The following is a 27,020-nucleotide window of genomic DNA, read 5'->3' as shown; positions in this document are numbered from 1 at the left end:
GAAATAATTAAGTTTAACACTGTATGTCTCAGAGTTTACAGTATGCTCTTTTTTTAATTTCTGAAACTATTCTATAAAAGTGAATGAACTAGTTACACCCTTCAACCTAGTGACATCAGTAGTAGGCATATATTGCAAGAAGGTTAACAACAGAGGGGAGGACATATCTAGAGAATTATTCATAGAAGTACTTTTTGAATTAGCAAAGAACAAGAAGCAAAGCGGCTGCCCACTGATTTGAGAGTAGCTGAACAAATAACGGTATAGGAATGTAAGTACTGATGTATAGGAATATTATAATTACTATTAGAAAATGATAAAAATTAAGAATTCTAGGAAACCTGAGGACTGTATGAATACACAGAAAAACAAGAAAAACCAGGAAGATAACTTACATAATGACCAAAATAATGTACAGGAAAATAATTCTGAAAGCTATCAGAACTATGATCAATACAGTAACTAATCATGGCTCTAAAACAGGAGCTAGCAAACTACTGCTTTTGGACCAAATATAGCCCACCTGTTTTTATATGGCCTGGGCTAAAAATTGTTTTTATATTCTAAAATAAAGTTTTATTATATTTTAAAATGTTCATGGAGTACAAAAAGAGGAAGCTGGTCAGATCTGGCACTTGAGCCATAGTTTGCCTACCCCTGCTCTAGAAGAATGTTTCTCAAGTATCACTTTCTCTTCTCTAAAGAGATGTGGTGACCTATCCATAGGAAAGGAGGTATAGTTGTCAGATATAGCCAATGTGTTCATTTGTTTCGCTCAACTACACTTCTTTGTTAAAAAAGGAAGATCCTCTTGGAGGAGGGATGTATGACAGTGATTTTTTTTAAAGGAGTATCAATAATTTTTTTATTTAAAAAGAAAGCAGCCTCAGATACTACCTGTGTGACCCTGGGCAAGTCACTTAATCCCAATTGCCTTAAAAAAAAGAAACAGAAAGCAAAAATTTTATCTATAATAATTTTTCTAAGACTTCTTGAATAATTTCAGAGATACATTCCCAAAGAAATATTTCTATTCCCAATATATAGTTACAATCACAATAAAGAATGCAAATACTACCTTTAATTGATAAGTATCTTGATGAGTCTCCAGCATCCTACTTGCATTCAACAATGCTTCCACTTGTTTTGGTATTCTGACACTTCAGATTTAAACAGTCATATCAACTACATCATTAACTCCAGGCTTTTAACATAATTCACTATAATAAAAATAAATTAGAGCTGGAAAAGGCCTTAGAGACTAACTATTCATCCCCTTATCATAGTTTTTTTATTTGCATTCTAAAGGCAAAAGTGTTAATGTTTTTTAAAGTATGACAGATCAAAAAAAGTCTGTAGACATGACATTAAATATTAGACTTGACATTCTAAATTCATTAGAACTTTTTGAAGAATAATTTAACTCTTTCTGCAATCTAAAATATCATATATAAAAACTGATGACAAACACCCAAATGTGATTCCACACTGAGTCTCATCTTGGGGGTCTGGATAGGAAGCACAAATCAGGGCAGGAAAGGCATGAAACAGCAGTCTTACTAAGCTGAGATTAGTGGATGTACATCTCAGATATTGTAGGTCTAGAAATGCAAGGGTAAATATAATAATGACCAAGTGAATAACAGGTCTAGGCAGAAAAGCAGGGTCCACAGAAGCTGCAAAGACAAAGAAAAATAAGCAGGCAGTACTGAGCCAACCCAAATATTTATTATCTGCTGTGTGCAAGGGTACTGTCCTAGGTGCTAGGGATAAAAAGGAAAATTGAAAAATAGTTTTCACCTCAAGAAGATTGTTGTAAAGATATAACAAGGAAACAGGCAAGTACATATAATTTAAGGATGGAGGAACAATAACTAGGAAAATCAGGGAAGGCTTCCTACAGGAGGTGGATAATCTGACAGTTGAAGGAAGCTTGTCATTCTCAGAGGCAGATGTGAGAAGAGAATGCATTTCATGCACAAGGGAATGGAATGCTGAGTTTGAAGAAGCCAAGTAGGTCATCAGTATGCATAGACCTCAGTTCTGTGAAGAAGAGTAATGGAATATAAATATGAAAAGGTAAAGTAGAACCCAATTGCAAATGACCTTAAATGCCATGCTTAAGAGTATGAATTTTCTCCTAAAAGGCAATAGGTAACACTAAAGATTCTTGAGCAGTACAGAGACACTTACATTCTGGTACTTTAGGTAGATTATCTTGACAGTTTTTGAAGGAAAGGAAAGACCCAGATATGTTTGTACACAGCAACAACAATGGCAATAGAGAAAGACTGAAAATTAGGAAAAAAGATTCAGGCTGATTGAAAGAGCAAGTTTTTAAGAGACAGAAGGAAATGGAACCAAGGGCGCAATGAGATGGTTTGGTCCTGGTAAGGATAAGGACTACTGGGGCAAAGAAAGCAAGAATAAGACATGATATTGAGGGGTTTTGAAATGTACAAAAGGGAAGAAATCTCTTGACATGTAGTCTTTTGGTGAAGTGGAGGTCAGAAGACAAGTGATATAGAGAAGAGAATACTTAGAAGAGATATTCTAGGGATAAAAAAGAAGTAATTAGGGAAGGATAAAAGAATTGCCACGCAGCAACAGAGTTCAGTTGAAATAGGACAATGTATTTGTAGTGAATCTAGTCTACATGGTCCTGTGATTTCCACCACTGTTGTACAGAAGAATTCAAGTTAAGTGTGGAGAAGACAAATAGTGGTTGTCACTTGGGATTGGGATTTGGCAATGGATGAGTGGCAAATAAGGCAAAGGATTCAAAAGGTCAATATTATAGTTGAACTGAATAAGTATAATGGGATCAAAATTGTAAAGGGGGGAAAGTAAAGCCTGTATAGGGAGTGATCAGTTAGGGAAGAGTAATGTGACTAGAGGTCACAGTGAGGACTAAGAAAAGGTTCAGAAGAAGGGAAGGAATATAAAAATATAAGAACATCACCCAAGAGAAAAAGGAGGCAAACAGTTATAATCAGAGGCAGGGTAAAGCAAGTAAACCACCAAAAACATCACTAGTGAATGATGTTCTTTATCACAGGATATCTTTCCCTCTGCTTTATCTCAAACTCAACATGTCTAAAACAGAACTTATTATCTTTCACCACACACTCCACTTTTGAACTTCCCTATTACTGTTGAGGGCACATCCACACTTCTAATCATCCTGCTTTACAACTTTAGTATCATTCTTGACTCCTTTCTCTCACTTACCCCACATATCCATTCAGATGTTAAATCTTATGACTTCTCTCTCTACATCTTTCACATTTGATACTTTATCTTCATTCACACAGCCACCATCCTAACTCAGTCCCTCATCTCTTCTCAGCTGAAATATTACAAAAACCTTCTAAATAGATTCTTTGCCTCAAGTCTCTCCATGCTTCCATCAACATTCCACAGAATTGCCAAACTAATTTTCTTAAAGGTCTGACAATGTCATGTCACCTGCTACTAAAACTCTAATAGCTTTCTATAATTTCTAGGGTCAAATATAAATCAATTTGAATCAACAAGCATGTATTAGGTCCCTACTCTGTGCCAGCCACTGTGCTAAGTGCGAGAGAAACAAATACAATAAATGAAGCAATATCCACTTGCAAGGAGAGTATAATCAAATTAGGGAGATAATAAACACATATGTAAATATATGTAGAATAAATACAATAACAATAAATACAAACACAAGGTTATTAAATTCAAGGTAATTTGAATAGAGTTCCTATTAGTTGAGGGAAATAGGAAAGGTTTCATATAGAAGATGATGTTTGAGTTGTGCCTTGAATAGAGGAATTCCATGAAGTAAAGAAAAAAATCATGGGAAAAAGTCAGTGCAAAAGCACAGCAACAGGTGATGTGTAGTACGTGAGGTAAAGAGAGAATGCCAGGTTGGCTGAATAGAATTGTGCAGGAGTGAAAATAATGTACGAGGCTGGAAAGACAGGTTGGGCAAGGTTGTAAAGGGCCTTTAAAGTTAAACAGATGAATTTATATTTCATGCTATAGAGAACAAGAAGACACAGGAGTTTATTGAGTAAGGGAATTACATGGTTGGATCTAGGCTTAAAGAAAAACATTTTGGCATTAATGTGAAGGGTGGATTCGAATGGGATGATACTTGAAGGAAGAAGACCAATAAGGAGGCTATTGCAATTTTCTAGGCTAGATATGATGGTGGCCACAACTAATGAGGTAGCTGCAAGAGTGGTCAGATGAAAGAGATCTATGAAGGTATAAATAATATAATTTGACAAATGATTGGATACAAATGATCAGGGAGAACAAGGAGTCAGGGAATTACACTCTGGGAATCATAGCATAAGATGATAATTAAATTAATTGGAGCTGATGAGAGTGCCAAGAGAGTGAAAAGAGAGAAGAGGAGGAGGCCTAGGGAACACCCATTGTTACGGGGTGTGACCTGAATGAAGAACCAACCAAAGAGACTGAAGGGTGGTTAGACAAGTAGGAGGAGGACAAGACAATAGTAAAGTGAGCAAAGCTCAGAGAAAAAAAAACTTATTCAAGAGGAGAGGGTGATGAGCAGTTTCAATGTAGCAGATTGGTCAAGAAGAATGAGAACTCAAAAAAAAAAAAAAGACTTGGCAAGTAAAAGATTGTTGATAATTTTTGAAAGAGCAGTTACAGTTGAGGGATGAGGTCATAAGCCAAACTGCAAAGTATGGAGGAGCACATGAAAGGAGAAGTGGAGGCAGTGAGCTCAGATAAATTCCTGAGGAGTCTGCCTGAGGAAGGGAGAAGAGATATAGGAGGATGGCTTAAAGGAATAGTAAAACCTAGTGAAGACTTTTTAAAGTTTGAGGACAGTTGGGCATTTTTTTTTTAGGCAATTGGGGTTAAGTGACTTGCCTAGGGTCACACAGCTGGTAAGTGTCACTCAAGTGTTTGGTCTGAAAGTTGGGCATTTCTGAAGGCCCAGTAGATAAGAAAAAACCGATAGGAAGAGTTCAAAGATTAGAAAAAGGGATGACTGAACTTGTAATCTGCTGAAGAAAGAAGCAGATGAGATCAAGGATACACCAACAAGAGCTGGTGTTGGCAAGAAGGGCCACCTTCTTGTCAGAGACTAAGGGAAAGAAGGAGAGAGTGGGAGATGACAAAAAGAGAGATTTCAAATCAAATGGCCTATTTGGCATTTAAAACTATTTACAATATGGCCCTTTCCTAATCATATTTCCAGTGTTCTTATACATTATTCCCTTCCATGTCTATTTGCTGTTCCTATCATATAATCTTTATCTCTTTCTCAGTGCATTTTGCACTGGTATCTTCCATTCCTGGAATGCTCTCTATTCACTTTATGAGTCTCAGGGGTCCTGGCATCCTTTAAGACTCAATTAAACATTGTACACAGTAACAGCAACATTGTGCAATGACCAACTTTGACAGACTTAACTCTTCTCAGCAATGCATTGATTTAAGACAATTCCAAAAGACTGATGACAGAAAATGCTATCCACATCCAGATAAAGAACTATGGAGTATGAATGTAGATCGAAGCATAATATTTTCTCTCCCTTTTTTTAGTTGTTGTTTTTTCCTTCTCGTGGTTTTTCCCTTTTGTTCCAATTTTTCTTTCACAACATGACTAATGTAGAAATATTTAATATGATTGCATATTTATAGCTCATATCAGATTGCATGCTGTCTTGGGGAGGGGAGAAAGAAGGGAGGGGGGAAAATTTAGAACTCACAATCTTATAAAAGTATATGTTAAAAACTAAAAATAAATAAATAATAATAAAAAAGACTCAGTTCAAGGGCCACCTTTTGCAAGAGTTCCTCCCAGCTGCTAGTGCCATCTACCCAGAATTTATTTTGTAAGTACTTTTAGATTTATTTATATGTTGTTACTACTGTGAGAATATAAGCTCCATGAAGGCAGGAACTTTTTTTGTTTTTGTTTTCCTTTCTATTCTTAGGGCTTAGAAGAGTGTTTAGAACACACTAAATGCTTAATAAACGCTTGCTGATAGATTGATTGTTCTCTGAGTATAGATAAATCTGGGCTCTAAAGTTTGAGTAACTAGAAAGAAGTCAGAAGCCTCACTAGATAAAACAGAGGCAGAGACATTTGGCTTACCCCTCAATTACCATGTTATTAAGCCAGCTTAATTTGTATTCTAATATATAACTAAGTGTAGCTAAGCCCCAAACTCCGGAGGTAAAAGATTTATGAAATCCACAGCTGTGGAGCTTGGAAATAGCATATAATGCAGTAAACGTCCCTGTGTAATGTAATACAGCAGTGAACATTAACGGGCTTTGAACTTTTATTCTTACTTTTCTCAGAATGACCAATCAGAGATGGAAATAATCATGAGGGGCTGTGGGTGTTCTAGCTAAAGCTAATTCTCCTACTATTCATATGCAACCCTTTATGCTCCTAATTTTTAACTATTGGTTTTCAGCAACACCAGATAAGAATGAGGCCTTAATGTAAAAATTCCACTAGTAATACAACTAGAAACATTTTTTGCATGGTTATCTGGAAACCTTCACACTTTTATTCTTATCTCAACAATCAGGCAAACACACAAAAAATGACAAATAAAAACAATTACCTAAAAGCTGAGTCACAGTTGTAAATATCAGTTGGTTGTGACCAGATTTAATTCCTTAGTTTGTTTAGCACTGGTCAAATCAGTATAGAAATATCTAAAAAGGAAAAGTAAAATACTATGAATACAATGATAAAGTAAAAACAAAATAGAGAAATTATAATAGCAACAAATTTTTTCTTTTTAAAATGTTTCATTAGAAATTGAAAATCACAAGTAGTCCTGTTTAGTAGCTATTTATATTTGTTAAAGAGTTTTAATTTTAAAAGCACCAATGCTATTTAAACCACTTTCTCCAAGTCCCCATCAGTACTTTCATCTTTTTTTAAATTTATTTGTTTATTTTTAGTTTTCAACATTTAGTTCCACAAGATTTTGAGTTCCAAATTTTATCCCCATCCCTTCCCTCCCCCACCCCATGACAGCCTGCATTCTGATTCCCCCTTCACCCAATCTGTTCTCCCTTCTATAACTGTCCCCTCTTCTCTTATCTCCTTCCCCTTGTATTTTCCTGTAGGGAAAGATAGATTTCTATAACCCTTTGCCTGTGTATCTCATTTCCCAGTTGCATGCAGAAACAATTTCTAACATTCATTTCTAAAACTCTGAGTTTCAAATTCTTTCCCCTCTTCCCTCCCCACCTACCCTCATTGAGAAGGCAAGCAATTCGGCTATATATGTGCAGTCACGCAAAACACTTCCATAATTGTCATGGCATGAAAGGCTAACTATATTTCCCTCCATCTTATCCCACCCCCATTTATTCTATTCTTTCTTTTGTCCCTATCCCTTCTCAAAAGCGTTTGCTTCTGATTACCCCCTCCCCAAATCTTCCCTCCCTTCTATCTACCTACATTCGTGTAGGGTAAGACAGATTTCCATACCCAATTGGGTATGTATGTTATTCCCTCCTTAAGCCAAATCCAATGAGAGTAACATTCATGCATTACTTCTCACCTCCCCCCTCTTCCTCTCCACTATAAAAGTTTTTTCTTGCCTCTTTCATATGAGATAACTTACTCTATTCTACTGCTCCCTTTTTCCTTCTCCCAGTACATTCCTCTCTCATCCCTTAATTTTCTTTTTTAGGTATCATTCCTTCATATTCAACTCACTCTGTGCCCTCTGTCTATATACATTCACTCCAACTAACCTAATAATGAGAAAAGTCTCATGAGTTACAGATATCATTTTTCATGTAGGAATGTAAACAGTTCAATTTTAATAATCCCTTACATTTCTCTTTCCTGTTCACCTTTTCACTCTTCTCTTGAGTCTTATATTTGAAAGTCAATTTTTCTATTTACCTCTGGCTTCTCAAGAATGCATTAAATTCCTCTACATCATTCAATATCAATTTTTTCCCTGCATTTATTACACTCAGTTTTGCTGGGTAGGTGATTTCTTGGTTTTAATTCTAGCTCCTTTGACCTCTGGAATATCAAATTCTAAGCCCTCAGATCCCTTAATGTTGAAGCTGCTAAACCTTGTGTTATCCTGACTGTGTTTCTACAATACTTGAATTGTTTCTTTCTGGCTACTTGTAATATTTTCTCCTTGACCTGGGAACTCTGGAATTTGGCTATAATATTCCTGGGAGTTTTCCTTTTAGGATCTCTTTCATCAGGTGACCAGTGGATTCTTTCAATTTCTATTTTACCCTCTGGTTCTAGAATATCAGGGCAGTATTCCTCAATAATTTCTTGAAAGATGATGTCTAGGTTCTTTTTTTTTTTATCGTGGCTTTCAGGTAGTCCAACAATTTTTAAGTTATCTCTGCTGGATCTATTTTCCAGGTCAGTTGTTTTTTCCAATGAGATATTTCACATTGTCTTCTATTTTTTCATTCTTTTGGTTTTGTTTTATAATTTCTTGATTTCTCATAGACTCATTAGCTTCCATTTGCTCCATTTTAATTTTTAAGGAATTCCTTGGTGATCTTTTAGACCTCCTTCTCCATTTGTTTAATTTGCTTTTTAAGGCATTCTTCTTCTCACTGGCTTTTTGGACCTCTTTTGTAATTTGGTATAGTCTATTTTTTTTTTGGCTAGGCGATGGGGGTAAGTGCCCAGGGTCACACAGCTATTAAGTGTTTATGTGTCTGAGGCCGGATATGAACTCAGGTCCTCCTGACTCCAGGGCCAGTGCTCCATCCACTCCACCACCTAGCTGCCCCTGTAGTCTATTTTTTAAGGTGTTATTTTCTTCAGCATTTTTTTGGGTCTCCTTTAGCAAGCTGTTGGCTTGTTTTTCATGATTTTTTTGTATCACTCTCATTTCTCTTCCTAATTTTTCCTCTACCTCTCTTACTTGATTTTCAAAATCCTTTTTGAGCTCTTCTATGATCTGAGACCAATTCATATATTTCTTGGGGGCTTTGGATGTAGGAGCTTTGACTTTGTTGTCTTCTTCTGGTTATATGTTTTGATCTTCTTTGTCATCAAAGTAAGATTCTTTTTTTTCCTCTGCTTGTTCATCTTCCCAGCCAATCACTTGACTTTTTAATTCTTTGTTAAGGTAGGCTCTGCTTCCAGTGTGGAGGGTGTCCTGTCCCAAGCTTAAAGGGTTTTGTGCAGCTGTTTTTGGAGATACTTCTAGGGACCTGTGAGTTTTCAATTCTTCCAAGGTGGTATGTTCTAAGGAGAGGTGTTTACTCCTCTCCTGGCCTGTACTCTGATCTACGAGTGACCACAAGCACTCTTTTCTGCCCTGGAAATGAGAGGAGGGTTCCCTCTCCACTGCTGCCACAAGCTCTACTATGCCAGTGCTCCTCCTCGCCCCAGGACTGCCACCCAGGACTGGGACTCAGATCCAAGCATGGGCAAAACAAGAGAATCCTGTCTCACCACCAGCAAAGAGATCCCTGCAATCTCCCTCTGATCAGCTGCTTGATCTCCCCACCGCTGTGAGCCAAGAGCTCCAGAAGAAACTGCTGCCGCTGTGGCCACCACCCTGGGGTGCACGAGGACCAGTGCTGGACCACGTTCCTCTCTCACCAAGGTCCAACAGATCTTTCCTACTGACCTTCCAAGTTGTCTTTGGCATTTGTGGGTTGAGAAATGTGGAAGCCGCCACAGCTCCCCGTGATTCGGTCTCCTGGGGCCTACTCTGGGTTTCTGAGTCCTGGTCTTTGCCGGCACAGCCCACACTGAATTATGCTTCTCTCCCAGCCTGGCACAACAGAACTTTCCCATTGACCATCCAGGTTGTCTTGGGTTGGAAATTTGTTTCACTCTGTCTTTTTGTGGGTTCTGCTGCTCTAAAATTTGTTTACAGAAAGAAAAGAAGAGAAGATGGCAGAGTAAAAGCAGTGACTTGCTTGAGCTCTTCCCCCTATAAAAATGGCTCTAAACAAATTCTAAAGCAGCAGAACCCACAAAAAGACAGAGTGAAACAAACTTCCAGCCCAAGACAGTCTGGATGGTTGATTGGAAAGGTATATCTCACCAGGATGGGAGAGAAGCACAGTTCAGCATGGGCACTCAGGCCGCAGCAAACCTGAAGCAGGCCTCAGAGGACTGAATCACAGGCAGCTGTGGTGGATTCCAGACTTTCCAACCCATGAACGCCAAAGACAACTTAGCAAGTCAGTGGGAAAAGTCTATTTCTCTGGTGAGAGAGAAGCACGGTAGGGTCTCAGGCCCATTCCCTGAGCTTGGCCCTGGGGTGCAGGCTGCCTCCTGAGTTTTAGGCCTACAGACTAAGGGGGAATCGAGTAGCTGATTAGAGGGGGATTGCAGGAATCTCTCTGCTGGTACAGGATTCTCTTGCTTTGCCCATGCTTGGATCTGAGTCACAGTTCTGGGTGGCGGTCCTGGGGTGAGGAGGAGTGCTGGTCTGGTGGAGGTTGTAGTGGCTGTGGAAAAAGAATCCTCCTCACAGTTCCAAGAACAGAAAAGAGTGTTTATGGTCACTCATAGACCAGAGCACAGGCCAGGAAAGGAGTAAATACCTCACCCTTGATCTTGGAAGCATCTTGGAAGAACTGAAAATTTATAGGTCCCTAGAAGTATCTCTGAAAACATCTGTACAAAACCCCTGAAGCTTGGGACAGTACATTCTCCACACTGGAAATAGACTCCTACCTTAACAAAGAGTCTATAACTCAAGTAATTGGTTGAGATCATGAACAAGCAGCACAAAAAGAGTCAGACTATATTATCTTACTTTGGTGACAAAGAAGATCAAAACATACAACCAGAAGAAGACAACGAAGCCAAAGCTCCTACATCCAAAGCCTCCAAGAAAAATATGAATTGGTCCCAGGCCATGGAAGATCTGAAAAAGGATTCTGAGAAGCAAGTAAGAAAAGCAGAGGAAAAACTGAGAGTGATGCTAAAGGAGACCCAAAAAAAATACTGAAGAAAATAACACCTTAAAAAATAGCCTAACCCAAATGGCAAAAGAGGTCCAAAAAGCCAATGAGGAGAAGAATGCCCTAAATAGCAAAACTGGCCAAAAGGAAAAGGAAGTACAAAAGCTTACTGAAGAAAATACTTTCTTAAAAATTAGAATGGAGCAATTGGAAACTAGTGACTATTTGAGAAATCAAGGCATTGTAAAACTAATCCAAAAGAATGAAAAAATAGAAGAGAATGTGAAATATCTCACTGGAAAAACAACTAACCCGGAAAATAGATCCAGGAGAGAGAACTTAAAAATTACTGGACTATCTGAAAGCCAAGATCAAAAAAAGAGCCTAGACATCATCTTTCAAGAAATTATCAAGGAAAACTGCCCTGATATTTTAGAACCAGACGGCAAAATAGAAACTGAAAGAATCCACTGATCACCTCCTGAAAGAGATCCCCAAATGGAAACCCCTTAGGAATATTGTAGCCAAATTCCAGAGTTCCCAGGTCAAGGAAAAAATATTACAAGCAGCCAGAAAGAAACAATTCAAGTATTGTGGAAACACAATCAGGATAACACAAGATTTAGCAGCTTCTACATTAAGGGACTGGAGGGCATGGAGTATGATATTCCAGAGGGCAAAGGAGATAGGATAACAACCAAGAATCACCTACCCAGCAAAAGTGAGTATAATCCTTCAGGGTAAAAAAATCCTTCAGGCCATTCAATGAAATAAGGGACTTTCAAGCATTCCTGAGGAAAAGACCAGAGCTAAACAGAAAATCTGATTTTCAAATACAAGACTCAAGTGAAACATGGAAGAGGTAAACAGGAAAGAGAAATCATAAGAGACTTATTAAGGTTGAACTGTTTACATTCCTGCAGGGAAAGATGACATCTGTAACTCAAGAATCCTTTGTCAGCATTAGGGTAGTGGGAGGGAAAAAATGATATGTTTGTATTGATAGATAGAGGGCACAGGATGAGTTGAAGATGAAGGGGTGATATCTGGAAAATAAAATTAAGGGGTGAGAGAGGATTATACTGGGAGAAGGAAAAAGGAAGAAGTAGAATGGGGTAAATTAACTCACATGAAACAGAAAAGAAAAGACTTTTACAATGGAGGGGAAATGGGGGAAAGTGAGAGGGAATGAGTGAATCTTATTCTCATATATTTGGCTTAAGGAGGGAATAACATACACAATTGGGTATGGAAATCTATCTTACCCTACAGGAAAATAAGGTGGAAAGGGGACAAGAGAACAGGGGTTGATAGAGGGGAGGGCAGATTAGGGGAGGAGATAATCAAAAGCAAACACTTCTGAGGAGGGACAGGGGCAAAAGAGAGAATAGAATAAATGGGGGGTAGGACAGGATGAAGGGAAATATACTTAGTTTTTCACAACAGGACTACTATGGAAGTGTTTTGCATGACTACACATCTATAACCTGTACCAAGACACTTGCATTTTCTTTTTTTTTTCATATGTTTGTTTTTTGTGTTTTTTATTTTTTAGGCAATTGGGGTTAAGTGACTTGCCCAGGGTCACACTAGTAAGTGTCAAGTGTTTGGTGTGATGCCAGATTTGAACTCAGGTCTTCCTGACTTCAGGGCCGGTGCTCTATCCACTGCGCCACCTAGCTTCCCCTGATACTTGCCTTTTCAATGAGGGTGGGTGGGGAGGGAGGGAGGGAGAAAATTTGTAACCCAAAGTTTTAAAAACACATGTTAAAAATAAAAATTTAGAAGAAAAAAATTTGTTTAGAGTCATTTTTTACAAGTATTTGGAGGGGTTCGGGGGAGAGCTCAAGCAAGTCACTGCTTTTACTCTGCCATCTCGGCTCTGCCCCCTCTTTCATCTTTTTTATTCTCATTTACTTTTTTCTCATCTAACTGTAGTTGATGTATACACCATTTTTTTCTAGTTCTATTTTCTTTCATTTTTCATTATTTCATAGAGGTTTTCCAGATTTGTTTTCCTTACACCTTCCTGTATTAATTGTATTAAAGAATTCAATTATATTAATGTACCATGATTTAAACTTGTCCTTATTGTTGAACTTTAAGGTTGCTTCCAGTTTTCTGCAATCACATAATAAAAATCAAAATAATAACTAATATTTATATACAGCTTACTCTAAGTTCCAGGTACTGTGCTAAGCACTTTACAATTATTATCTCATTTGGGAGGGGTGCTAGTATTATCCTCATTTTACAATTGAGGAAACTGAGGCAGACAGAAGTTAAGTGACTTGCCCAGGGTTACACAGCTAGTGTGTGTTTGAGGCTGGATTTGAACCCTCCTTCCTGACTCCAGACCTAGCACTCTATACACTGTGCCACTCAGCTGTCCCTAAATAAATATTATACGAATATCAAGATTGAACTATCAACATTATAAAATATGTACACAAGCAAATCAATTTTAAAAGTCTTTTATTAAATCCCACAGTAATAAAACCCTGAAAGGAATAGATGAGGAAAAACTTTTCATCAACATAACTGAAACTGCATTAAGAGCCAACACAATATGAAATGGAGAATTAGAAGCATTCCTGTTAAGAAGAGGTAACAAAGGTAAGAATGTAAACCCTTGGCCCTTTTATTTAACATGGTTTTAAAAATACTAGCCATTATAATAAGACAGGAAAAGATATTAGAGGATTTTACATGGAAAATTTTTTAAAATAAAAATAGTATTTGTTATTATGACATGATGAGTGTATACCTAAATTCTTATAGGAAAAGTTAAATGACTTGAAGGAAGAAACAGACAGAAATTTCTAGCTATAATCATGAGGAACCTCAATTTATCCCCTCTTAGACCTAGATAACTCTAACCAAAAGAGAAATGAGGTCTTGAATAGGATTTTAGAAAAGTTAGATATGACAGACCTCTGGAGAATATTAAATAGAAATAGAAAGGAGCATATTTGTTTCTCAGCTGTGCATGGTACCTTCACAAAAACTAACCATGTATTTAGGGCATAAAATTTCCCAAAAAAATGTAGAAGCAGAAATATTAATTAATCTTTTTTCTAACTACAATGCAAAGATTAAAAGTTAAATGGAGACTAAATAATTTAATCCTAAAGAATGGGTGCATCAAAGAACAAATAATAAGAAAAATTATTTCATTAAAGATATTGATAATAAAAGAGACAATGTATCAAAATTGTGGGGATGTGGCCAAAGCAGTACTTAATGAAAAATATGCATCTCTAAACAATTTTATCAATAAAAGGGAGAAAGAGCAAACAAAAGAGCAAAAACTAAAAGAGTAACTTAACAAAAAGAGTAACTAAAAACTAAAGAGCAACCAAAAGGGGCATGCTACTTAAAAACTAGAAAAATCAGTAAATTAAAACCTCAATTAAACACCAAAACAGAAATCCTGAAAGTTAAAGGAGACTAACAAAACTGAAAGCAAAAAAAAATTTGAATAAGTAAAATCAGGAACTGTTGGGGGAAGGGAGGAGCAAATGGAATAGATAAGCCATTAGCTAACTTGATTTAAAAGAGAAAAACAAAGAAGAAAACCAACTTGCCAATATGGAAAATGAAAAAGGAGAATTCACAGTCAATAAAGAAGATACAAAAGAAAGTGATTTTGCCAAACTATATGCCAATTAAACTGACAATCTAAATCAACGGGATGAATATTTATAAAACTATAAATTACCCAACTTAACAGAACACAAACACCTACTTAAAAAACCCTATCTTAGGAAAAAGAAATTGAAAAAGCCTTTAGTGAATTCCCAAAATAAAAAATCCTAAGACTAGATGGATTCACAAGCAAATTTTATGGAATATTTAATGAATAATTAATTCTAATAGGAGATAAACTATTGGAAAAAATAAGAAAAGAAGTTCTGCCAAATTTCTTTTACGATAGAAATGTGACTTTAATACCTAAACTAGGGAGAGTCAAAACAGAAGGGGAAAAAACAAAAACAAACTATAGACCAATATCCCTAATGAATATTGATTCAAAAAAGTTTAAATAAACCATTGGCAAGCAAATAAAATATCAGCATCATACCACAAAGATTAAACACTATTACCTGGCTGGATTTATGCCAGGAAGTCAGGGCTGGTATTACAAAAACTGTAAAAACATAATGGACAGTATTGATAATAAAACCAACAAAAATCATATGATTATAGCAATCAATGTTGAAAAAGCTTTTGACAAGATACAACACCCATTCCTGTTTAAAAAACAAAACAAAACACAAAGCATAGGAATAAACAGCTATCTAAATTCAAGAGCCAATATTACATGCAATGGAGATAAGCTAGAGACCTTTCCAATAAAGTCAAGGGTAAAGCAAAAATGTCCATTATCAACCATTACTATTCAATATAGTGCTAGAAATGCTAGCTGTAGCAATAAGACAAGAAAAAGAAATTGAAGGACTAAGTACAGGCAAAGAGGAAACAAAATTATCACTTTTTGCAGATATGATGTTTTATTTAGGGAACCCTTTAGCATCAACTAAAGAATTGAAAAAAAGATTAACTTTAAATCAAAATTGCAGAGCATAAATCCACACAAATCATCAGCATTTCTATATTATTACCAACAAAATCCAGCAGGAAGAGAGAGAAATTCCATCTAAAATAATTATAGACAGTATAAAATGGTGGACACAGAGCGTAACTGCCAAGACAACAAAAACTATATGAGCACAATTACAAAATACTCATTACACATATAAAGACAACTAAATAAGTGGAGAAATATTAATTGTTCACAGGTATGATGAGCCAATATGATAAAAATGACAACACTACTTACATTAATTTACTTATTCAATGCCATACCAATCATACTACCAAAGGTTTACTTTATAAAGCTAGAAAAAAAATAACAAAATTCATTTGGAAGAACAAAATGTCAAGAATATCAAGGGAATTAATTTTAAAAAGCAGAAAGAAAGTAAAGGCTAGCAGTACCAGCTCTCAAACTATACTACTAAGTCCTAACAGTCAAAGCAATTTGGTACTGGAAAGGAACAGAGACATGTTGATCAGCAGAACAGATTAGGTACACAGTACACAGAAGCAAATGAACACAATAGGCTAAGGTTTGATAAATCCAAATTTCCCAGCTACGGGGGTAAGAATTCATTATTCAACAAAAACTATTTGGAAAACTGGAAAGGAGTATGGCAAAAACTAAGTCGAGACCAACACATGATACCATATGCCAAGACAAGTTCCAAATGGGTACATTACTTAGATGATACCATAAACAAATCAGTAGGGTAAGAAAGAAAGACATTATCAGTCAGATCTATGGATAGGAAAGAGTTCATGACCAAACGAGATGGAGAATTTTACAGAAGGTAAAACAGATGATTTTAAATTCCATAAAATTAAATTTTGATTATATAAAATTAAAAAATGCTTTTGCAAACAAAACCAATGTAGGTTTTGTTCAGAAAACGGGGCAGGGGAATCTTTGTAGCAAGTTTCTCTAATAAAAGTCTCATTTCTAAGACACAGAGGGAACTGAGTCAAAATTTTAAGAATAAGAGCCATTCCCTAATTGCTAAATGGTCAAAGGATATGAAGAAGCATTTTCCTGAAGAAGAAATCCAAGCTATCAATAACCATATTTAAAAAAGTTCTAAAATATTAGGAATTACAGAAATGCAAATTAAAGGAAATCTGAGATACTACCTCAAACTCATAAGCCTGGCAAAGATAACAAAAAAGGAAAATGACAAATGCTAGAGGGTTGTGGTAAAACAGGTATGCACTACTGGTGGAGTTGAGAACTGGTCTAGTCACTCTGGAAAACATTTGGACCTAAATTTATTAAAGTCTTTGGCATAGTAGTAATAATGTTAATAGCTATATGCCCTCAAAAAGATCAAAGAAAGAAGAAAAGGACTGCTACATTTAAAAATATTTACAGTAGCCCTTTTTATGGTGGAAAAGAACTAGAACTAGTAACTAATTTGGGAAGGGAGGAAGAAAGGTCAGGGGAAGGAGGAAACTAATATTGAGCTTGAAATCTATTAAAACTACCACATCTTTTTTCACAAAAAAAAAATCGTTCAAATTATACCTCCCCCAATTCGTATTTGTTCAGTTGATTTTTCTGAATCAGAAAACCAGGGAACTTCACATTTTTAAATGAAAAAGCATTTATTAAGCACTATGTGCCAAGCACAATGTATGCAGTAGGGATACAAAAACAGAATCAGAAATAGATCCCTGTAAGGAGCTTATATTCTGATAGGGGTGACAATCCATATAGTAGAGTAGCAGCCAGGGAGGGTTATTTTGATCTGCAGTAATAAGGATGGTAAAGGAGGCTAACACACCCTTTCTAGTAGCAGTAAGTAATCTCTATTAAATTTCATCTTCTTAGTGGAACTGGCCATCTTTAACTTGTTGAGATGGTTTTGGATACTGATTCTTTTAATTAATGTGTTAGTTGTCCCTCCCATATCTGCATCATCTTCAAATGTGACAAGCATATCACCTATGCTTTTACACGAATCATTCATTAAAATGTTGATAAGAACAGGGTCCCCCCATGAGGGACTCCATTAGAGACTCTCTATTCAAATTGGCATTAACACATTAATCACCACCTTTGGGTCTAGTTAAATAGTTTCAAATTCCCCCTAACTTGGGTATTCTTAACCTGAGGTCCACTGGCAGCCATGGAAATATTTCAAGGGGTCCATGAACTTCGATGGGAAACAAAAATTATATCTTTACTTCTGTATAATTAATTTTCTTTGTATACTTACGTATTTTTTTTTCTGAGATGGGGTTCACAGTCTTCAACAGACTGCAAAATGGTTTCACAGCACTAAAAAATTTAAATAACTCCTGCCCTATGTCTTCTTTTCTAGTCCACACTTTCCTACTTTTATCCAGAAGGATTGGATGAAAGTTTTGTTTAAATGTCTATGTTGTTATCTAGGAATATCTATAGCATTCTGCTGTGCTTCCAAGTGTAGTAAACCACGGTGTTTTTCTTTTTTTAAAGTGAGTTTATTATGACCTTTTTTTGACTTTTAAAATTTTTACTGGTATCATTTTTAAAAATTAAATTTTATTGTATTAGATTTGAGTCAATACTCTAACCTGGTAAGATCTTTCTGGATCTTCATTCTGTTGCCTATATCACTTCCAGGTTTGCACAATGCACAAAATAGATACCCATGCTATTTATGCCTCATCATTCAGGTCATAGATAAAAAACGTTGAGGAGAAAAGAACCAAAGACATATTATTTCCTAGCGCACATCTTCACTATTAATATCACTTCAAGTTTACTTTAGTGCTTAAATGAAAGTAATCCCATCAATATGGATATTCATTCCCTCCAGAAGCACTGACTGTAACCCATCTATGTCTTCTCATCCTATGTGACCCTTTATCATGCTCTCTCATAAATCCACTACAGGGATTTAATTAACATTTTAGGGGAAAATCTCTAGATTTAGATCTCTGAATCTGGACCTATTCATTGGTATGGATAGCAGTGGGATACATATTGTTTATTCTTAGTACTGATACATGATCAGCCCACTTCCTTTTTTGGTTATACATCTTTCTGCTAAAGTCCTTTATACTGCTTCTCTTGCATGATTATTTTTTGGTCTGGGCAACAAACTGTTTCTAAGGATCAAGTACTTACTAAGAAGAGTGTCGAAGTACAGAGAGGGTCTTCATCAGGAGACTGGTTGCTCTCGGAAGAATTCTTTATGGGTCATGGCAACTCATGAAACAAACAAAAAACAAAATGGCTCTATGTTGACAGATTCATTAATCATTACTTGGATCTGATCATTCAACCAGTTCCAAATCCTCTTAACTGTATGCTATCCTTCAGCCTACGTTTTATATCTTGTCTGAAGATATTATGAGACTGTCAAATCCCTTGCTGAAATCCAAATGTACTACATATCTACATCTATATTAATATTTCCTAATGGTATTCTTTTGATCTATCAATTTAGTAACTGTATCAGAAAAGAAAATCTGGTTTAAAATCTTTCTCTGTGGTACTTTTAATTAATATGAAGTATGGTATAATGGGAATAGAGATGGCCTAAGGGGCAGGAAAAAAAGGTTCAACTCCCAACTCTGACAGACAGAAGTCTGTTCTGGTCAAAACACATAAAGAGAATTTGGTTCTTTTCTGGAAGCCACAGTTTAGTAAAGAGATTGATAAAATGAAGAGAGTTCAAAGGAGGGCAAGCAGGATAGTTAAAAGTCCATGCCATATCTAGACTGGTTGAAGGAATTGGTGATATTTAGTCTAGATAAAATAGAGGGTATATCAGTGGCTGTACCTAAATACTTGAAGGGCTGTCATGTAAAAGGATTACCCTTATTTGGCCTGACTCTGGGGGTGAAAATTTAAGCTTGACATTATGAGAAACTTCCTATCCAAAAAAATTGCTTCAGGAGTCAATGGGTTCCCATTCAGAGGGCATCTTTAAGCCAAAGGCTGAATTGATGACCACTTGTCAAGGATGTTATCGAGGTAATTCTTGCACAGAAAAGAGTTTAGAAATAGACAAATAAAAAAAAATAAATGAGTAAGTGCTTACTCTGTGCCAGACACATTGTGCTATTGAGGATACAAAGACAGGCAAAAATAGTCCCTACTCTCAAAGAGTTCAAACACTAATGAGGGAGACAATATATAAAGAGTTAAAAACATAAAATATGTACATATGTGTACGTATATGTAAACATCCAAATAAACATCAACAGTTAAATGGGAAGTAATTTCAGAGGGAAAGCACTAGCAGCTGGGGATGAGGGGGTGGGAGAGGGGGTTGTCCAGTAAAAGCTTCCAGAAGGGGGGATTTGAGTTGGGACTTCAGGGAAACAAGTTCCTTCTAATTTTGATTCTTGTGGTTCTGATATTCCCACTTTTTGTGCTGCTTATTGTTCCATAACATTCCATAAAACAAGAATTCTTAGAACAGTTAAGTTCTACTGTTCTACTGATACTCAATTGGATTCGTGTAGTCACAGAATTATAGACCTAGAGCATGAAGGAAACTTACAGGTCATCTAGTCCAACCTCTTCATTTTATGGATTAAGAAGGTGAAACCCAGAGTATTGAATATTCTCAAGGTTATGTGGTAAGCAGCAGAGCTGGAATTTGATTTTTGGACTCCAAATTCAGCACTCTTTCAAATGTACTATGCTACCTCATTCAAACAATGGTTAACTGTAACTAGGGTAATTTTACCTGTTATTAAAAGAATTCATTTCTCATGACTATGAACCTAAGATGCTTGTCACAGAAAGTCCACTTGAAAAATCTTTTTCCCCCCAATTCAATAAATACTTGTTAAGCCCTTAATCTGTGCAAAGTTCAGATAAGACAATCCCTTATCCTTACAGAGTTTCTAGCCTGAAAGGAAAAATGTATTTCAGGGTTAAAAAACTAGGGAACTGGATGACTCAAAAATGACACAATAGATATGCACAGTTTTATAGCCCTTTAGGCATAGAAATTGCTCTCCAGAATGGTTGAATCAGTTCACAACTCCACCAATAGGGTATCATGGTATTTTTAACCAAATTTGTAATTTCATTGATGTAGGGTAGTCTTGAGCAAACACCCTGTACCAATGAGGATCAACAATTCTGCAACTTACTGTGTTGTAAATTTGAGTGAGAGCATGGAGAGTTTAAGTGAAATCCCCAGGGTCACAGATAGTATGTGTTAGAGGCAGGATTTGAATCCAGGTTTTCTTGACTCTGAGGCAGTTCTTTCTGCACTATCTGTGCTGTCTTTGAAAAGTTTAAAGCTAAAAGGAACCTCAGAGATTATATATTCCAAACTCATTTTACAGATGATAAAACAATGATCCAGTTAGGCACATGATATATCAGAACAAATACTGGACCTACAGTCACTTAGAGCGTGACAAATAAGCCCCCCAAGGCATCTAGGTTGGCATCTCAGTGACAGCACTGGCAGTGTGATACTGGGGAAATCCCTTCATTTCTCTCTGCTTCAGTTTACTCACTATGAAAATGGAATTCTATTTGTATTATCTACCCTTAAAGGCTATTGGAAAAAAGTGCATCAATCAATAAATATTTATTAAGCACTTACTTTATGCCAGGCACTAGGGATAGAAAAAAAAATTAAACAATCCTGATCTCAAGGAGTTTATATTTTATTAGGAGAGACAACAGAAATAGGTTAAGTTTGGTAGAGGGGTAGGTTTGGGGATAAAAGATAGTGAGTTCTGTTTTGGCTGTGCTGAGCTTGAAATGTCTTTGCGAAGTTCAGTTTAAAATGTCCATTAGACAGTGATGAAGGACTGCTGCTCAGAGGAAAGACTAACACTGGAGATACAGAGAGCTGGGAATTACCTGCATAGAGATAATAATTAAATCTATAGGAGTTCAGAAAGTTACCCAACAGGAGTATAGAGAAAAAAGATAAGGAAGCCTATGACAGAGCCTTGGGGAAAACCTATACTTACACATGAATGATGAGCTGAGCAAAATTTGCTTTTTTCATCTTTTGTCACCTTGTCAATGTGTGAGGTCACTCAGTTGGTGTTTCTGAGTGGATGTTAGACCAAACCCCTTTGACTGATTATGGATTTCATCCAGAAGGCCCCCAAATATTCTAGGGCTTGATGAAATCAGCACAACTTCATCTACAAAGAGGAGGATCATCAAGCATATGATTTCATCAACTTGAAATATGTACCAGACCATCTCCATTAACAGTGGTGAACACCTACATCAAACATATTTATCTGTTTTATTCTTTGCCTAATATAATTTTGACATACCCATGGGAAATACCTTTTAAGATGACAGTCTTTAAATAAACATTTTACTCTACTGAAGTACATTATGTAGGTAGAATTAACAAAAATTCAAAATCTCTACCCTTTAGTTAATCGATTTAACTATTACTATCTTTGACCCTAGAATCTTTTGCTCCATTATAGAGCGTTAAAAATCTCACAATTTCTCTTCTCTTCCATAGCTACCATCTAGCTTCAGGTTCCAACTTTCTATTAAAAGACTAGCCATCTAGTTCTTCTTCCTGCCTCTATACCACTCTTTAAACAACTTATAGAACACTCTTCCTCAAAGACCATTTTCATTACATAATTCACTCTGAGAACAACCACAGTAACTTTCTATTGCCACTACTGAATTTAACATTTAGTAAGCAGCTACAATGGGCAGGGCCCAGTCATTGCTATTCTTCGTAATGTACTTTATCTATTAAGCTAACCTTAACAATCAAGGCCTTCCAAACAAACATCACTTCTCAATATTCTACCTTGCTCTCAAGGAGCCTACCTTCTATCCTTGCTGCTTCTTACACATGAAATTGTTCCTGCAAATGACTGAAGTTTTCTCCATTAATTAAGTGTAGTCTCATTTGAAAGAAACTGGAATTTCTTTATTCCTTTTCTAATCAAGATAATCAAGTGCTAGTTAAAGAATTTTCATCAATATTCCCTCTAATTTATGCTTTGAGTAAATGATGCTACATGAGCATAAAACTATTATGGTTGAGTACATGATCAAATAGAAGCTACACAATCACTAAGGAGAGGAATATGGATAAAGACTGAACCTGTGATTTTATTGGAATGTAAAAGTCCCAGGTGAGGAATCACCCTCTAACAAAACAGACTGGTATATTCTCTGTAACTCAGGAGTCACAGGGAGTTACCTAGCCTAGAGCACTGTGAGGTAACATGACTTGACTGGGTCACATAGCTAGGTGTTGTCATAAGTCAGTCTCAAATCCATGTCAATGAGTTCAAATCCATGTCATGAGTTCAAATATGATGGAGTTCAAATATGAACTCAGATACATATTAGCTGTGTGGCCTTAGGCAAGTCACTTAACTTGTCTGCCTCAGTTTCTGCAGCTTTAAAATGGGGATAAGCATTTATCTTCCAGGGTTGTAAGGATCAACCGAGAAAATATCTGTATATCATTTAGCACAGTTCCTGGCACATAGTAGGTACTATATAAATGCTAGCTATTGTTATTACTCTTATTATTTGTTGGGGGTGGTGAAAGAGAGGGAATAATTAAAGACTTCATGGAAGCAAGTGAGCCTTTGAGGAAGACAGATAAAAATCTGAGATAAGCAAGGAATGAATTCCAAACACGAGGGATGGCTTGTGTGAATCAATCAAATAATAAACATTTATTAAGCATCTACATGCCAGGAACTGGGCTCGGCAAAGAGGATACAAAAAAAAAAATGAGACAGTTCAGTGCACTCTTAGGGAGCTTACCTTCTATGGGGTGAGCCAGGGAGAATACAACATATTCACAGTTAAACAGATACAGGACTTGTGTAAAATAAATACTTTTAAAGGATAACACTTGAGCTGTGTGAATCAAGGGTGTAAGAGGAGGGAGGGCATTCCAGGCATGGGTGACAGAAAGTAGGCCAATTCAGGGCTAAAATATAGAACGTATGGGGGAGGAGGTTCGGCTAACATGTAATCACCTAGGAAGTAGGCTGGACATGCTATACTTGAGAAATGATCAAAGGATATGAACATGTAGTTTTCAAAGAAAAAAATCCAAGCTATCAACAACCATATGAAAAAACGCTCCAAAATATTAACAGCTAGAAAAATGAAAACTAAACCAACTCTGAGATTGCTCCACCTCACACTCATCAGATTGGCGAAAGTGACAAAAAATGGAAAATGGTAATTATTACAGAGTCTTCTGGACAACAGGTATTTTAATGCGTTATTGGTGAAGAAATGAATTGGTCTGCCATTCTGGGAAGCTATTTACAACTATGCCTCCAAAACTACTGAACTATTAGACCCAGACATATGCTACTAGGCCAATATCCCACCACACCCCAAAAAAAATCACAGAAAGAGGAAAAGGACCTACTATCGAAAAATATCTTTAGCACCTCTTTTTGCTGTAGTACAGAGCTGGAAACTAAGAGGATGCTCATCAAATTATGGTATATGAGGATAACTGAACAAGATTGTGCTGTAAGAAATGGGGAAGGGACAGATTCAGCAAAACTTAGAAAGACTTGTATAAACTGATACAGAATAAAGTTAGCAGAACCAAGAGAACAACTTTTACAATATTTTAAAATCAACTTTGAATAAGCTAAAAATTCTAATCAATGGGGGGAAGGAAGGGAATAAGCATTTATATAGCACCTACCAGGTACTATGCTAATAAGCACTTTACAAATATAAACTTATTTAATCAACACAATGACCAATTAAGATCCAAGGGCTCAATGAAGAGGAACGCTACTCACCTCCTAACAGAGAGGTTGATAAACTCAAGATGCTGAATGAGATGTGGCCATGATCAATGTAGGAATTTGTTTTGCTTGACCTAAAGGTTTGTTGAAAAGGTTTTTTTTTTTTTCCCAATGGGGGTGAATGGGAAAGAAAACTTGTTCAATGAAAACAATTTAAAAAAATTTTTTTTAATTAGGCTGGTACGCGATTGTGAAGGGCTTTGAATGCTGAGCAGTTGATTAAGGTAAGGAGGAGCCACTAAATTTGGTAGCTTTATGGGGAGAGAATGGATTTGGGGGAGATTAATTAGGAGGCTACTACAATCGTCCAGAGAAGAAGTGTTGAGATCCTGACCTAAAGTGGTCATGGCATGAATAGAGAGAAGGATCAGAAAAGAGAAATACTGAAGATACGGAATCAAAAAAATTTAGCAACTCACTGGTTATGGGAGGAAAGTGAGAGCTGAAAAGCTAAGGATGATTCCTAGGTTACAAACCTAGGTGCTAGCTTAGGAACACAGTGCATTCCACAGAACTAGGGAGGTTAGGGTGAGGGGTAAGATCAGGAACAAAGTTAAAGACTTCCATTTTGGATGTGATGAGTTTGAGATACCTATGGGTCATTCAAGTAGAGATGTTTCACAGGCAACTGGAGAGGCGGAACTGGGGCTCAACACAGAGACCAGGATTGGATATGTAGATATGGGAGCCATCTGCCGGAGGCAGGAAATAGCACACTGAGTTTGGGAAACAGCTAAGAGTCCAGTTAAGCTACGACATAGAATGAAAAAATAGATGATAGAAAGATGAAAAAAGAATAATGTGAAATATGTGAAAATATGTGAAAATATGGCTGGAGGCTTAAGATTCTTATAATCTAGCCATTGCTGAGATTCTTAAAATCTAGCCATTGCTCTGATTCTTAAAATCTAGCCATTGCTCAGATTCTTATAATCTAGCCACTGCATACCCATGTTCAGACTCCTTAAGAGTCTGTTCAACATGACGGATGTTCTAATAAACCTTGTCTTTGGCTGAAAAAAAAACAAAAAAACAAACAAAAAAAGAAAATATGGCTGGAAAGTTAGTCTGGGGCCAGACTGGACTAAGAAATTTATATTTTATCTTAAAAGCAATGGGGACAGACCAATGCCCTAAGAAGAAAGAAATAAGAGGCTATAATTACAACAGCCTAGTTGAATGGCGATGAGAAACTGAACCACCTGCAGTGGCAATGTGTGTGAAGACAAGGTAATAGATGTTAGTGATGTTCTGCAAGTAAAATCATCAGGACTTGCTAACTGACTGGACCTAATCAGTGAGAGAGAGAGGAGTCAAAGATAATTCCAAGGTTATGAACCTAATGGATGGTGGTCCCATCCAGAAAACTTTGAGTTTGATAAAGGGACAGGGAACATGATGACTTAAATTTTAGATATACTGAGTGAGATGCACTGTGCTAAGATACAAAAAAAGGAAAAGACAGCCTGTGCCCTCCAGGAGCTCACAATCTAATAAGGGAGGCAATATGCAAACTTATGTAAAACAAGCTATATATAGGATAACTAGGAAATAATCAACAGAGGAAAGACACTAGAATTAAGACAGATTGGGGAAGACTCCCTGTAGATGAACATGAGAACTTGATATATATATATTTTTGAGTCATCTACCTGGAGGTGATAACTAAACACAAAGGACTGGCTAGACAAGATCACTATGAGAAGAAGCAGATAAGCCTATGTACTGGGCACTTTGAGGAAACCCATGTAAAGGGGGTGGGAAACAAATAAAGATCCAGTGCAGATCAATCAGATACAGAAGAAACTAGGAAGGAGCAATGGCTTGGTAGCCAAGGAAAGGAAGAGTGTCTCAGAGAGACGGAGATGCTTAACCACACCAAAAGCTGTAGAATGGTCTAATTTTTATTCTAATAGCCATGGTTTCCCAAAGCCAAAGGTCCCTGAACTTCCTTTCACGCTCTCCTGATCTTACCATAACCACCATCGGAACGATCCTTAAATAGTACATTCAGCTGTTATCTGCTCCTATATCAAGTGTACTAAATGAAAGAAAGCTAGAAATTGAAGAACCCAGCCTGAGATTATGGATCATCCATCCAACTCAAATAACTAGCCTGCATGGAAAGTAATCACATGATTACCAACCTGAAGATGAGGTACGGGAAGACACATGCCCAAGGTATTAGCAAGTTAGAGCAAAAGGGCTCTGAAGTATAGGCATCTAAGACTCTCAGAACAGAGGGAGGGGCCCTAACATGACCAGACAGAGAAAATACAGAAAGGTAGGTGGCCAAGGGAAGGCTCAAAAGGAAAAAGTTATATTTATTTAACAGCTGGTTCCAAGTCTTGGGGACTGGAAAAAAATTTGTGGTAACATTAAAGGTTCCTTTACCACCCAATACCTGCAGAAATAATTTCTAGTAGCTTTGCAAGTCGTCCTCCCCATGGGAAGCAGAGGGCACAAATCTAAAGGAAATCAGAACAGTCCAGAGAAACTATGATTTTATTGGATTCCTCAAATTTCCTCCCCAACTGACAACTGATGAGAAATAAAGTTTTTGATGAGAAATAAAGCTTTTCAACCAAATATCTAGTAAAGGTAATAGACATAAAGACATTGACATTATTCAGATCAATTTACTTTTTTAACAAGGATGACTTTTTAATTATCAATGAATAACCATTTGGCTCCTATTATTTGCCAGACACTGTGTATAGATACTAAGATTAAAAAAAAAAAAAGTCCTTGAC

At 36.6% G+C, this 27,020-nt stretch overlaps 1 protein-coding gene across 3 annotated transcripts in view; it reads right to left on the bottom strand.

Annotated features, from left to right (window-relative positions):
• Positions 1-27,020, bottom strand: part of LOC114031787 (ankyrin repeat domain-containing protein 12-like) — a 190,167-nt gene that overhangs the window by 152,698 nt on the left and 10,449 nt on the right. For 2 of the 3 annotated variants that reach the window (XM_027846908.1, XM_027846910.1), the window contains exon 2: positions 6,606-6,699. The exons of the other annotated variant lie outside the window; for it this stretch is intronic. The gene's annotated coding sequence lies outside the window, so the exon portion shown is untranslated. The remainder of the gene's footprint in view (positions 1-6,605; positions 6,700-27,020) is intronic. 3 annotated transcript variants of the gene reach the window in all.

This window comes from Vombatus ursinus, unplaced genomic scaffold (assembly GCF_900497805.2).
Source record: "Vombatus ursinus unplaced genomic scaffold, bare-nosed wombat genome assembly UNPS02015255.1, whole genome shotgun sequence".
Classification (NCBI taxonomy): Eukaryota; Metazoa; Chordata; class Mammalia; order Diprotodontia; family Vombatidae; genus Vombatus; species Vombatus ursinus.
The sequence above is the reverse complement of the archived record's forward strand: the minus strand, read 5'-3'. Positions and strand labels throughout refer to the sequence as shown.